This window comes from Salmo salar, chromosome 24 (assembly GCF_965601325.2).
Source record: "Salmo salar chromosome 24, fSalSal1, whole genome shotgun sequence".
Lineage (NCBI taxonomy): Eukaryota > Metazoa > Chordata > Actinopteri > Salmoniformes > Salmonidae > Salmo > Salmo salar.
The window spans coordinates 15,682,905-15,695,538 of NC_138314.1; the positions used below are offsets into that span (position 1 = coordinate 15,682,905).

General features: G+C 42.0%; 1 pseudogene; it reads left to right on the forward strand.

The window, feature by feature from the left end:
- The first annotated feature begins 6,367 nt into the window (after positions 1-6,367).
- On the forward strand, positions 6,368-9,389 carry LOC106584927 (inhibitor of nuclear factor kappa-B kinase subunit beta-like; annotated as a pseudogene).
- Positions 9,390-12,634: the final 3,245 nt, after the last annotated feature.

A 12,634-nucleotide genomic window follows, 5' to 3' on the forward strand; every position in this document is an offset into this window, starting at 1 on the left:
GTATTTTCAACTTTCATTCAGAACTGAAAATTAACTTGATTTCAACGTCTGGAAAATACGTATTTTTCTATGTCCAGAAAAGATGCCTTTTCAACATCCTGAAAAATATGTATTTTAAACAAACGGAAAATACCTTTTCACCTTTCATTCAGAACCTAAATTGAACTTAACTTCAACGTCTGGAAAAGCTGTGTTTTAGACGTATTTTCAACGTCATTTTGCTTACTGGGGCAATTCCAGTTTTGTGGGGGCGGGATTTTTTGGTCGCGGCAAGGGCCTTGGTTCAGACTGTCTGCCTGGTGCCGAATTGTCTATACTGCTCCCCTCCCCTCTCTCTGACCCTCGCTAGCTCGTTATGAAAAGATTCTCGGAAAAGTTCTCGGAAGTATGGCAATTTATTAGTCTCCCCCGTTTCAGAAATGTGAGTGAACGCTGAGTCCACATGCAAGGAGTCGAGAAATCAATTATTTTGAAATCGACTCTCCACAACTACATAATCGTCGTTAACAGTTGTAAAAATTGCAGAGAAAGGCAAGCGACAGCAGCGAAGTCCAGTATGGCAAAACGTAGAGAAGTTAAATGAGAAGGAAATGTAAACTTTGCGAAGTGGAATAGAGGTACAGTAATCCGTAGTGGTAGTACAAGTGCAATGCTTAAACATCTGAAAGGCACCCACCGTAAAACCCAAACTGTTGCTGGTAGCAGCGCAGCTGCATTGTGGATATTATTATTTGTTTTCTTATTGTTCTAATGGAAAACAGAGAAAACAAATCTCACTTAAACCGTCATATTGGTCGCCCCGTTTGACCACTTGAAATGTTGTATGTAGGTGTCTTTCCTCATGCTGAACAAATTTGCCTCAAGGGCCCATAAGGTCCTTCAGGATAGATTTTCCTCCATCTTGGACATTTTTGCAAACTTTTGAATAACTTATTTTCATTGCCCATAAATCCAAATAACACAAAATTTGGTGTGTAGGCCATTGTACATCTCTTAATTTAGTTTGAGAAAAGATATGGGGTTGGTTAATCAGATTTTACGTGTCCGTTTTTAAATCCACTCCATGATGGCCTATCAACTTGAAACTTTTTAGGGGAATCTAGCACAGGATCATGATGAACCAGGTTAAGTTTGGCATATCTTAAAATAAGGAAAATATTAACAATTTACGTTTTCGTCTATGTAATGCTTAAAATAATCATACAAATCTACTCATGGACTAAAAGTCAGATTCACTCCAAATGTGGTCTTTCGACTTGTCACAATATTCCCTGAAGAGATTGAGAAAATAACGTTGACGCATTCAAAGATGGCTACACTGAGCTTTACACCACTCCAGCCAACGCTTGGCATTGCGCATGGTGATCTTAGGCTTGTGTCCGGCTGCTTGGCCATGGAAACCCATTTCATGAAGCTCCCGACGAACAGTTCTTGTGTTGACGTTGCTTCCAGAGGCCGTTTCAAACTCGGTAGTGAGTGTTGCAACCGAGGACAGACGATTTCTACGCGCTACGAGCTGCAGCACTCAGTGGTCCCGTTCTGTGAGTTTGTGTGGCCTACCATTTCACGGCTGAGCCGTTGTTGCTCCTAGACGTTTCCACTTCACGATAACAGCACTTACAGTTGACAGCGGCAGCTCTAGCAGGGCAGAAATTTGACAAACTGACGTGTTGGAAAAGTGAGATCCTATGACGGTGCCATGTTGAAAGTCACTGAGCTCTTCAGTACGGGCCATTCTCCTGCCAATGTTTGTCTATGGAGATTGCATGGCGGTGTGCTTGTTTTAATACACCTGTCAGCAACGGGTGTGGCTGAAATAGCCGAATACACTCATTTGAAGGGGTGTCAACATATCTTTGTATATATAGCGTATGTGTTTACTGCAAGGTACTTGCTTTGGATAATAGAGTCTTGTAAATTACTATGTTATTACATGTATATTACATAGTGAAGAAAGGCCAGGAGAAGAGGGGCCACACATACATTTTTATTGTTCTTCATAGTCATTATTGAGTGTGCCTGTTTAGATGCTCGACATTAGATGAACTGTGTTTCACTTCAGTTTAATTTATCCACACTTTGATACAATTATTTTCCATCACCCTGTTTACCAGACTTGACGATACTAAATATGAAGCTGCAAGTCTCTAGAAACTAACCACAAACTTCCTGATATTCATAGGCACACATCATCCAACACACACCAAATCATATATCATCTCACCCTCCGGTATGCACACAGATTTGAAAGAACAGACTGTGTACAGACTTCTACACCTGAACACTCACATGTAAATGTACAGAACATATACCCACACCATTTTCACTCACAGGAGACACACATAAATATACAAACACACACATTCTCAGGAATCCATATGTTAATTCATACATCTCACATCTCTGAGAGCAGGCACAGACAGACAAGTGAAAACACTTGAAATGCAGACATGCTAAACATGCACTCACACCATACTGAACCTGTAACACACACACATACACACGCAAACATGCACAAGCAAAAGCACACAGACACACACACACACACACACACACAGAGAGAGAGACACACAAATTATTAATCTTCCTGTCTCCCTGTTGACCTTTGGTGGGAACTTCCTGCTGATGAGAGTTTTACACTGTACCACCCTCTGGGCCCTGACACACACACACATACACACACACACACACACACACACACACAACAGGTTACACATCTTGCTGGTGTGATGGCACACTGTGGTATTTCATCCAATAGATATGGGAGTTTATCAAAATTGGATTTGTTTTCAAATTCTTTGTGGGTCTGTGTAATCTGAGGGAAATATGTGTCTCTATTATGGTCATACATTTGGCAGGAGGTTAGGAAGTGCAGCTCAGTTTCCACCTAATTTTGTGGGCAGTGTGCACATAGCTTCTCTTGAGAGCCAGGTCTGCCGGTGGCCTTTCTCAATAACAAGGCTATGCTCACTGAGTCTGCACATTGTCAAATATTTCCTTAATTTTGGGTCAGTCACAGTGGTCAGGTATTCTGTCACTGTGTACTCTCTGTTTAGGGCCAAATAGCATTCTAGTTTGCTCTGTTTGTGTGTCAAGTAATTATCTTTTTGTTTTCTCATGGTTTGGTTGGTTCTAATTGTGTAGCTGTCCTGGGGCTCTGTGGGGTCTGTTTGTGTTTGTGAACAGAGCCCCAGGACCAGCTTGCTTAGGGGGCTCTTCTCCAGGTTAATTTCTCTGTAGGTGATGGCTTTGTTATGGAAGGTTTGGGAATCGCTTCCTTTTTGGTGGTTGTAGAATTTTCTGGATCTTTTCTGGATTTTGATAATTAGCGGATATCGGCCTAATTCTGCTCAGCATGCATTATTTGGTGTTTTACGTTGAACACAGAGGATATTTTTTCCAGACTTCTGTCTCTCTCTCTCACTCTCTAGCCCCCCTAGCCTCTGCACTGACTTACCTCCATAAGAACAGGATAATTCAGAGAGATCTGAAGCTAGAGAACATCGTCCTCCAGCAGGGAGAGAAGAGAGTGGGTCTCCCTGTGTGATTTTAGGAATTGAAGACTTTGCACTCCTGCTCCCTGACAAATTCTTAGGCTTTAGCTCAACAAGCTAAGCTGATTTTGAGTCACACAGACAATTCCTGGATAATCACAGAAGCACAAACACTGCAAACCTCAATTCAGACAGACACCCACCCTCTGTAATAGTTCCTGCCTTGCCCAATATGTCCCCATCTTGTCAATGATGCAATATACCATCCATCCCTAAACTCCTAAGTAGGTTTGCATGGACACAAATAGAGTTATGTAACGAAGGCCAGACAGACATATTAAAACAAGTTCTTGCTATGTTTATGTGTTTCTGTATGCCCTTGTATTATTTTATAACATTACATGGAGGGTACAGCGCAAAACACACATATTTCTGTCTGGATTAAATTGACCGTAAAAATGTTTATTGTGAAATGTTTCACTCATCGGCGAACAGCAATACTATATGCCCTCCTGGTGAAGGTGTGTGCTTGGAGTTCAGTGCTTGCTTTGAGAGGCAGGGTCCATATAACTATTAAATTAAGGGGTTCTTAAAGGCAGTAGAGCCCCAAAGTAGATTTGATATTTAGTAGGTAATTGTATGTTATGTGTAGTTACTGTTTTGTATGTAATTTCTTAGAAAATACTAAGAATACTCCATATAGTGTAACAAATCATTATCCTGTTTTTTTTTTCTCTCTCTCTCTCTCTCTCTCTCTCTCTCTCTTTCTCTCTCTCTCTCTCTCTCTCTCTCTCTCTCTCTCTCTCTCTCTCTCTCTCTGTCTCTGTCTCTCTGTCTCTCTGTCTCTCTCTCTCTCTCTCTCTCTCTCTCTGTCTGTAGTTGATACATAAGATCATAGATCTGGGCTATGCCAAGGAGCTGGACCAGAACAGTTTGTGTACCTCATTCGTCGGAACACTACCCCTATCTTTTCTATTTGTGTAGTAGAAAATTGGTTTTAAGTGCTGAGAATAGACATTTCACTCCTACTCTTATGGGTTAAAATAAAAGCTATGTTAAGCCTCTGTCATACTGTCACACCTAGTCGACTGATATTTAGGAGACCTCATGAACTGTCCTAACCAGTTAAGAGTTACCAGCTGGTGTCTTAATAAGAGCGTTGGACTTAGAACCGAAAGGTTGTAAGATCGAATCCCTTGGCTGACAAGGTAAAAATCTGTTGTTCTGCTCCTGAACAAGGTAGTTAACCCACTGTTCCTAGGCCGTCATTGAAAATAAGAATTTGTTTTTAACTGCCTTGCCTAGTTAAATAAAGGTAAAATAAACATCTGAAATCAGGCTACTGATGGGACTTTGATAAATGCAGAAAATCATCAATCAATCGAAGCATTCTACCACAGTGAACGTGTTATTTTTTCGAAGACTATTTACAGTGCATTCGGAAAGTATTAAGACCACTTAACTTTTTCCACATTTGGTTACGTTACAGCCTTATTCTAAAATGTATTACATCGTTTTTTTCCTCATCAATCTACACACAATCTGACAAAGCAAAACAGGTTTTTAGACATTTTTATTAATGTTTTTATGTGAAAAGTATTTATAAGATGTAAACTTTCAGTTTTTACGATTAAACTGTTTGCATGTCCTAATAATTTGAAAGATTGCTCAGAAAACAAGATGTTTTAATCGGTGTATTCTTACTTCGATTATGACCTTAAGCCGAATTAAGATAAACAGATTAATGTGTTTACATGACTAATGCCATACTCAACCTTCTGCCATAACTAGTTTAATATTGAATTATTAGTGTACAGAATTCTGCTTTTCATAACCATTGGAATTGGTATTAAAAAAAAGAAGGTTATGCATGCCAACATATTAGGCGATAATTAACTTCTTTGGGATAGGGGGCAGTATTTGGAAGTTTGGATGAATGAGGTGCCCAAAGTAAACTGCCTGTTACTCAGGCCCAGAAGCTAGGATATGCATATAATTGGACAGACAGCACTCTGAAGTTTCTAAAACTGTTAAAATATTGTCTGTGAGTATAACAGAACTGATTTGGCAGGCAAAACCCCAAGGACAATCCATCCAGAAAAAGAAAAAAAATTCAGCTGACCTCTGATTACAATGGCTGGGAATGGGAATATAAAAGGAAGTCCTCCCAGATTACAGTTCCTAGGGCTTCCACTTGATGTCAACAGTCTTTAGAAAGAGTTTCAGGCTTGTTTTTTGAAAAATTAGATAGAATTCATAGTTTTTCTAAGTGGCTCCCATTTTGGCTGTAGTGTTTGTAGCGCGTTCCGCTGAGTGCGTGTACTTCGTTCTTTATCTTCGGTAATGGTCTCCGGTATTCTCTGTCTTAAATTGTATTGTTTATTTACATATTAGGGTACCTGAGGATTGATTAGGAACGTTGTTTGACATGTTTGGACCAAGTTTATTGGTAACGTTTGGGATTCATTTTGTATGCATTTTGAACGAGAGGAAACAGGTGGATTATTGAATTAAGTGCGCCAAATAAACTAACTTTTTTGGGATATAAAGAAGGACCATTTGTTATGTAACTGGGACCCTTGTGATTGCAACCAGATGAAGATCTTCAAAGGTAAGGGATTTATTTTATCGCTATTTCTGACTTTCGTGGTGCATCTGCTTGGTTGGAAAATGTTTTTAATGCTTTTGTATGTGGGGCGCTGTCCTCAGATAATCGATGGTGTGCTTTCACCGTAAAGCCTTTTTGAAATCTGACAACGCAGCTGGATTAACAAGAAGATAAGCTTTTAAATTATGTATGACACTTGTATTTTCATGAATGTTTAATATTACGATTTCTGTAATTTGAATTTGGCGCTCTGCAATTTCACCGGATGTTGGCCTGGTGGGACGGTAGCTTCCCAATGATCCATAGATTAAGACAAGGCAAAGTGATCATGTCAGGCGAAAATGATGTCAAACGTTTTACCATTGCAACAGTCACATTCACCGTTGTTGTCTGAAGCGTGCTATAGAATTCACAGCTGACGATTTCATTGCAATTGGTTATTCCCTATCATTTGCACTAATGTCAATGAGTGTCATCACTATTTTTCCTTTGCTGTACCTCAAACTGTCGTGATTACCAGCTGAGATAAACTTTTATGAGTTGATCCATTCTGAGATGCTTTGTGGGTACAACTGATCTCACTTCCCCTCTCTGTTCTTTTAGCTCTGTTCTTTTAGCTCTTATAGATTCCTCTTTGTCAAATACATTTTTTCACTGTTTTTCTTTTTGGGGAAAATAAACCAGTTTTATGTCCGCTCTCACCCTTCAGCTAACCCTCTTGTAGTTCTTGCACCTGTTAGAAACACGCACACATACCCATTGTTTCTTCATCCTGTTGTTTACAATCTTGAGCTACAATAAAATAAACCTGTTGAATGTTATTCCTAGAGGGTAGGATGTTTGGTTATGATAGGCCACACTCCAGACTCATGTTATAATATTATTGTATTTCAACACGCTATCAAAGTCTGTTAAGAACTGAAGAATGAGGGAGGATGTGTGTACTGCCCACAAGGGCCTCTGTGGCCAGTGTTGACAGTACTGGCATCGTCAAGCTAGCTGTGTGTGTGTGTGTGTGTGTGTGTGTGTGTGTGTGTGTGTGTGTGTGTGTGTGTGTGTGTGTGTGTGTGTGTGTGTCTGTGTGTGTGCATACATGAATGCCTGTGAATATATCAACATTATAGTTATTATACAAATTATCTGCCCCCTCTCTCTCTCTCTCTCTCTCTCTCTCTCTCTCTCTCTCTCTCCTCTGTTTCTCTCTCTCTCTCTCTCTCTCTCTCTCTCTCTCTCTCCTCTGTTTCTCTCTCCTATTTATGTCTCTCTTCTCTGTCTCTCTCTCCTCTGTCTCTCTCTCCTCTTTCTCTCTCTCTCCTCTTTGTCTCTCTCCTTTCTTTCTCTCCTCTTTTTCTCGTTCCCTCTCTCAGGCATAATAAGTTGAAGTTGAAGCAGGATCATGACATTGTGGTTTATGAGGACCTGACAGGGGAGGTCACCTGCCCCAGCCCAACAACCTTAACACGTGAGTCGCTACAACGCCACCTGGGGCCATTGCTCCTGGCCACTAAAGTACTTTCAATTGAAGAAAACATAAGATAAGTAATTTGATAATTGGGGTGTGTATTTGTGTTGTAGTCTGTTGCTGAGTGCGTCTAGAAGGCTGGCTGCAGCTGATGCTGAGGTGGGCTCCCCAGGAGCGAGGCAGACCCCTAGACCACCTCCGACTGCTTCTCTCAGCTTGTGACTATATTGGAGCAAAAGGTAAACTACACAGACACACACGTTCAGATCCATTCTCTGTCTTTAATTCAATACAAATCTCTCTCACAGGACCCTTGGTTGGCAAGACAGTCGGTTGTAATAGAAGGATTGGTTTTGTTTATTCTCTGTTTCTCTCTATTTATTTATTGATTTGTATTTAACTAGGCAAGTCAGTTAAGAACAAATTCTTATTTACAATGACGGCTAACCCGGGCCAAACCCTAACCTGGACGATGCTAGGCCAATTGTGTGCCGCCCTATGGGACTACCAATCACGTCCGGTTGTGATACAGCCTGGAATCGCACCAGGGTCTGTAGTGATGCCTCTAGCACTGAGATGCAGTGCCTTAGACCGCTGCGCCACTCGGGAGCCCTCTAGGTGGTTCAAGTATTGAACATGGTGTCTGCTAAGATCTTCACCTACTCTGTCTCGGCCAATGAGAGCGTGGCTGATCTGCAGCAACAAATCGTGTGTGAGACCAACATCTGTCCAACCAATCAAGAACTACTATTGGAGGAGGGACTAGCCCTGCTGCCACAGGGAGAAGCGGGGCAGTGTGCCATCGACTACACTAATCTATCTGATGTTATACCTAATCTATAATCCAATCAAAATGTGTTTCATATAGAGCAGTCATGATATTGCAGGGGTAAAGTCTAATAAGAAAGCTCAGAGAAGTCTTCACGGATCTTCACTCTATTTCTCTCTTTCTCTCTCTCTCTCTCTCTCTCTCTCTATCTCAGGAGATAGACGGGAGGTGGACAGACCTTTCTCTGGTGTTTCCGTTTGACCGTTCCTCCTGCAGCTATGAGCCACAGTTCACCCCATCCACAATGCCAGAAAATATACGCTTTGTCCGTGAGTACACGCAAACTCTAATGCTAAGAAAACTGAAAAATAATAATGAAAATGGGCCATCTCTTTCTCTCTCTTTCTCTCTCTCTCTCCTCTAGAATTAAACTTAAAGCAACTGTCTCTACTCTCTATATGTGAATATGTGAGCATGTTGTTATACACTGTGTATAATGGCACCACAGGGATGGCCGCCATTTTACGGACTCCTAACCAATTGTGCTATTCTGTGTGCTATTCTGTTTGTAACTTATTTTGTACGTAATGTTGCTGCTACAGTCTCTTATGCCTGAAAAGAGCTTCTGGATATCAGAACAGTGATTACTCACCTCAAACTGGATGAAGATTTTTTTTCTTTAATGAGTCTGACGCGAAGGATATTATAAGGGCACCAGGTGAGACCCAAATACAGACACAGGAGGCAGATGGTTGAGCTCCAATATTTATTATAACAAAAGGGGTAGGCAAAAGGCAGGTCGGGTACAGGTGAGAGTTCATAAACCAGGTCAGAGTCCAAACAGTACCAGGCAATAGGCAGGCTCGACGTCAGGACAGGCAGGGGATCAGTAACCAGGTCAGAGTCCAAACGGTACAAGACGATAGGCAGGCTCGAGGTCAAGGGCAGGCAGAGTGGTCAGGCAGGCGGGCTCAGAGTCAGGACAGGCAAGGCTCAAAACCAGGAGTGCGAGAAAAGGGAGACTGGGAAAAGCAGGAGCTGAGACACAAAAACGCTGGTTGGCTTGACAAACAAGACGAACTGGCACAGAGAGACAGGAAACACAGGGATAAATACACCGGGGATAATAAGTGACACCTGGAAGGGGTGGAAACAAGCACAAGGACAGTTGAAACAGATCAGGGGATGACAGATATACTGTTTCTCCTGGACCAGGCCCAAATCTCCGCCATTCGCATGAAGAAAAGATAGAGATACAAGGTGCGCAGATCCGGGGGCATTGTGAGTGGAGAGTGGGTAACTCGCCTCTACCATCCGTTCTATTGACCAACATGCAATCACTGGAGAATAAACTGGATGAGCTCCGTTCGAGACCATCCTTCCAACGGGACATTAAAAACTGTAATATCTTGTGTTTCACCAAGTCGTGGCTGAACGACGACACAGATAATAAACAATTGGCTTGGTTTTCTATGCATCGGCAGGACAGAACAGCTACGTCCGGTAAGACGAGGGGTGGTGGTGTGTGTCTATATGTCAATAACAACTGGTGCGCAATGTCTAATATTAAGAAAGTAAGTATTGAGGTATTGCTCGCCTGAGGTAGAGTACCTCATGATAAGCTGTAGAACACACTATCTACCAAGAGAGTTTTAATGTATATTTTTCGTAGCCGTCCATTTACCACCACAAACCGATGCTGGCACTAAGACCGCACTCTAAAATCTGTATAAGGCCATAAGCAAACAAGAAAATGCTCATCCGGACGTGGCGCACCTAGTGGCCGGGGACTTTAATGCAGGCAAACTTAAATCCATTTTACGTCATTTCCACCAGCATTTCATATGTGCAACCAAAGGGAATTTTTTTTTAGACCACCTTTACTACACACACAGAGATGCATACAAAGCTCGCCCTCACCTTCCATTTGGAAAATCTGACCATAATTCTATCCTCCTGATTTCTGCTTACAAGCAAAAACTAAAGCAGGAAGTACCAGTGACTAGCTCAATACGGAAGTGGACAGATGACACGGATGCTACACTATAGGACTGTTTTGCAAGCAGAGACTGGAATATGTTCCGGGATTCATACAATGGCATTGAGGAGTATATCACCTCAGTCACCGGCTTCATCAATAAGTGGATCGACGTCGTCGTCCCCACAGTGACCGTACGTATATATCACAACCAGACGCCATGGATTACAGGCAACATCCGCACCGAGCTAAAGGTTAGAGCTGCCGCTTTCAAGGATCAAGACGCTAATCCGGACGCTTATAAGAAATCCCACTATGCCCTCCGACGAACCATCAAACAGGCAAAGCGTCAATACAGGACTAAGATTGAATCCTACTACACCGGCTGTTGATGCCCGTCGGATGTGGCAGGGCTTGCAAACTATTATGGACTACAAAGAGAAACCCAGCCGTGAGCTGCCCAGTGACGTGAGAGGAGATAATGCTCCTCCAGACAGACATTGTGGAGCTCAAGAGACAACTGTGGATGAGTGGAGAGGCCCTGGACCAACTGTAAGAGACCGACAGAAACATCTCAACAGTCCAGTTAACTCAGAGCAAGATCTATAAATACATCTAACCAGCTTCGTCGTGTCAGCTGATGCTTGGCCTTTAGTGAGCGAATACTGTAAATGTTCATTCTCTGTTCTCACCTCTTTTGGGCCACAGAGAGGGGAAGGCCAAGGAGTTGTTCTGCAAACTCAGAGAGAAACCCAGAGGTTGGTTTACCACTTCTCCCTTCATGACCATTTACCGTCATATAGATTATAGACACCTGATATTCTATTTGTGATTCTGAGAACATGTCATTATAGAATGGGAAACGACCTCTCTCCCTCTTCCTCTCGCTCTCCCGCTCTCTCCCCTCTCCCCCTCCCTTTCCTCATCTCTATCTCTTTCTGTCTCCAGATCTCTCTTTCTCTATAGCGAGGCTATATATAGGGGGTACCGGTACAGAGTCAATGTGCGGTTAGTCGAGGTAATTGAGGTAATATGCAGTGATGTAAAGTACTTAAGTAAAAATACTTTAAAGTACTACTTAAGTAGTTTTTTGGAATATATGTACTTTACTTAACTATTTATATTTTTGACAACTTTTACTTTTACTCCACTACATTCCTAAAGAAAATAATGTACTTTTTACTCCTTACATTTTCCCTGACAACCAAAAGTACTTGTCACATTTTTAATGCTTAGCAGGACAGGAAAATTGTCTAATTTACTCACTTATCAAGAGAACATCCCTGGTCATCCCTACTGCCTCTGATCAGGCAGACTCACGAAACACAAATGCTTAGTTTGTAAATTATGTCTGAGTGTTGAACTGTGCCCCTGGCTATCCGTAAAAAAAACAAAAAAACATATGTTTTGCTTAATATAAGAAATGTTTAATGATTTATACTTTTACTTTTGATACTGAAGTACGTTTCAAACCAAATACTTTTAGAGTTTTACTCAAGTGGTATTTTACTGGGGGACTTTCACTTTTACTTGAGTCATTTTCTTTTAAGGTATCTTTACTTTTACTCATGAAAATTGGGTACTTTTTCCACCACTGGTAATATGTATATGTAGGTTGAGTTAAAGTGACTATGGATAGATAATAAACAGAGAGTAGCAGCAGCTTAAAAGAGCCATTTGATAGACTAGACTTGGCGCTGTGTGTGTAAGACGGTGGTGTGTCGTCAGTGTGTGCTGGAGCTGCTACTCCATGTAGAGGGCCTGGTACAGAGGATGGCTGAGAGTGAATAGGAGAGGATGGCTGAGAGTGAATCTACAGGAGAGAGTTCACAAATATATATAGAAACACGCACACACACTCCCCTGATCAGTGTGTATCCTTCGTTGTTATTCAGAGTAAAGTGCGCAGCCCCGTGAGTGGGAGTCATGTGGATGGGGTCTGCTCTTCCTCCTCTGTTCCCCCTCTACTGACCCCCAGACCCAGCCTACAGCAGCCGTGAGTACACACAGACACATGCACACACACCTATCACCTTCAGGTGGACAGACTGGTGGACAGATAGTGTGTTAATGTGGTGTGTCTCAAGCTGATGTCAAACAGAAGCGGTGTCCCGTTCCAGACTCCCTGCTGTGGTCCTCTGCTGCTGCTGTGTGGTGGGGAAGACTTACTGCAACAGAGTGCATTGCGCCATTTGACATTGATATTGACTCTTGTAGTTGCCCCTAAAAGAATGTATTGAATTCAAAATTGATATTTTCCAGGCTTATGGGGGTGTCCACGTTAACATGGCCAACACCCCCTGTAATCTACACCATGGCGCAT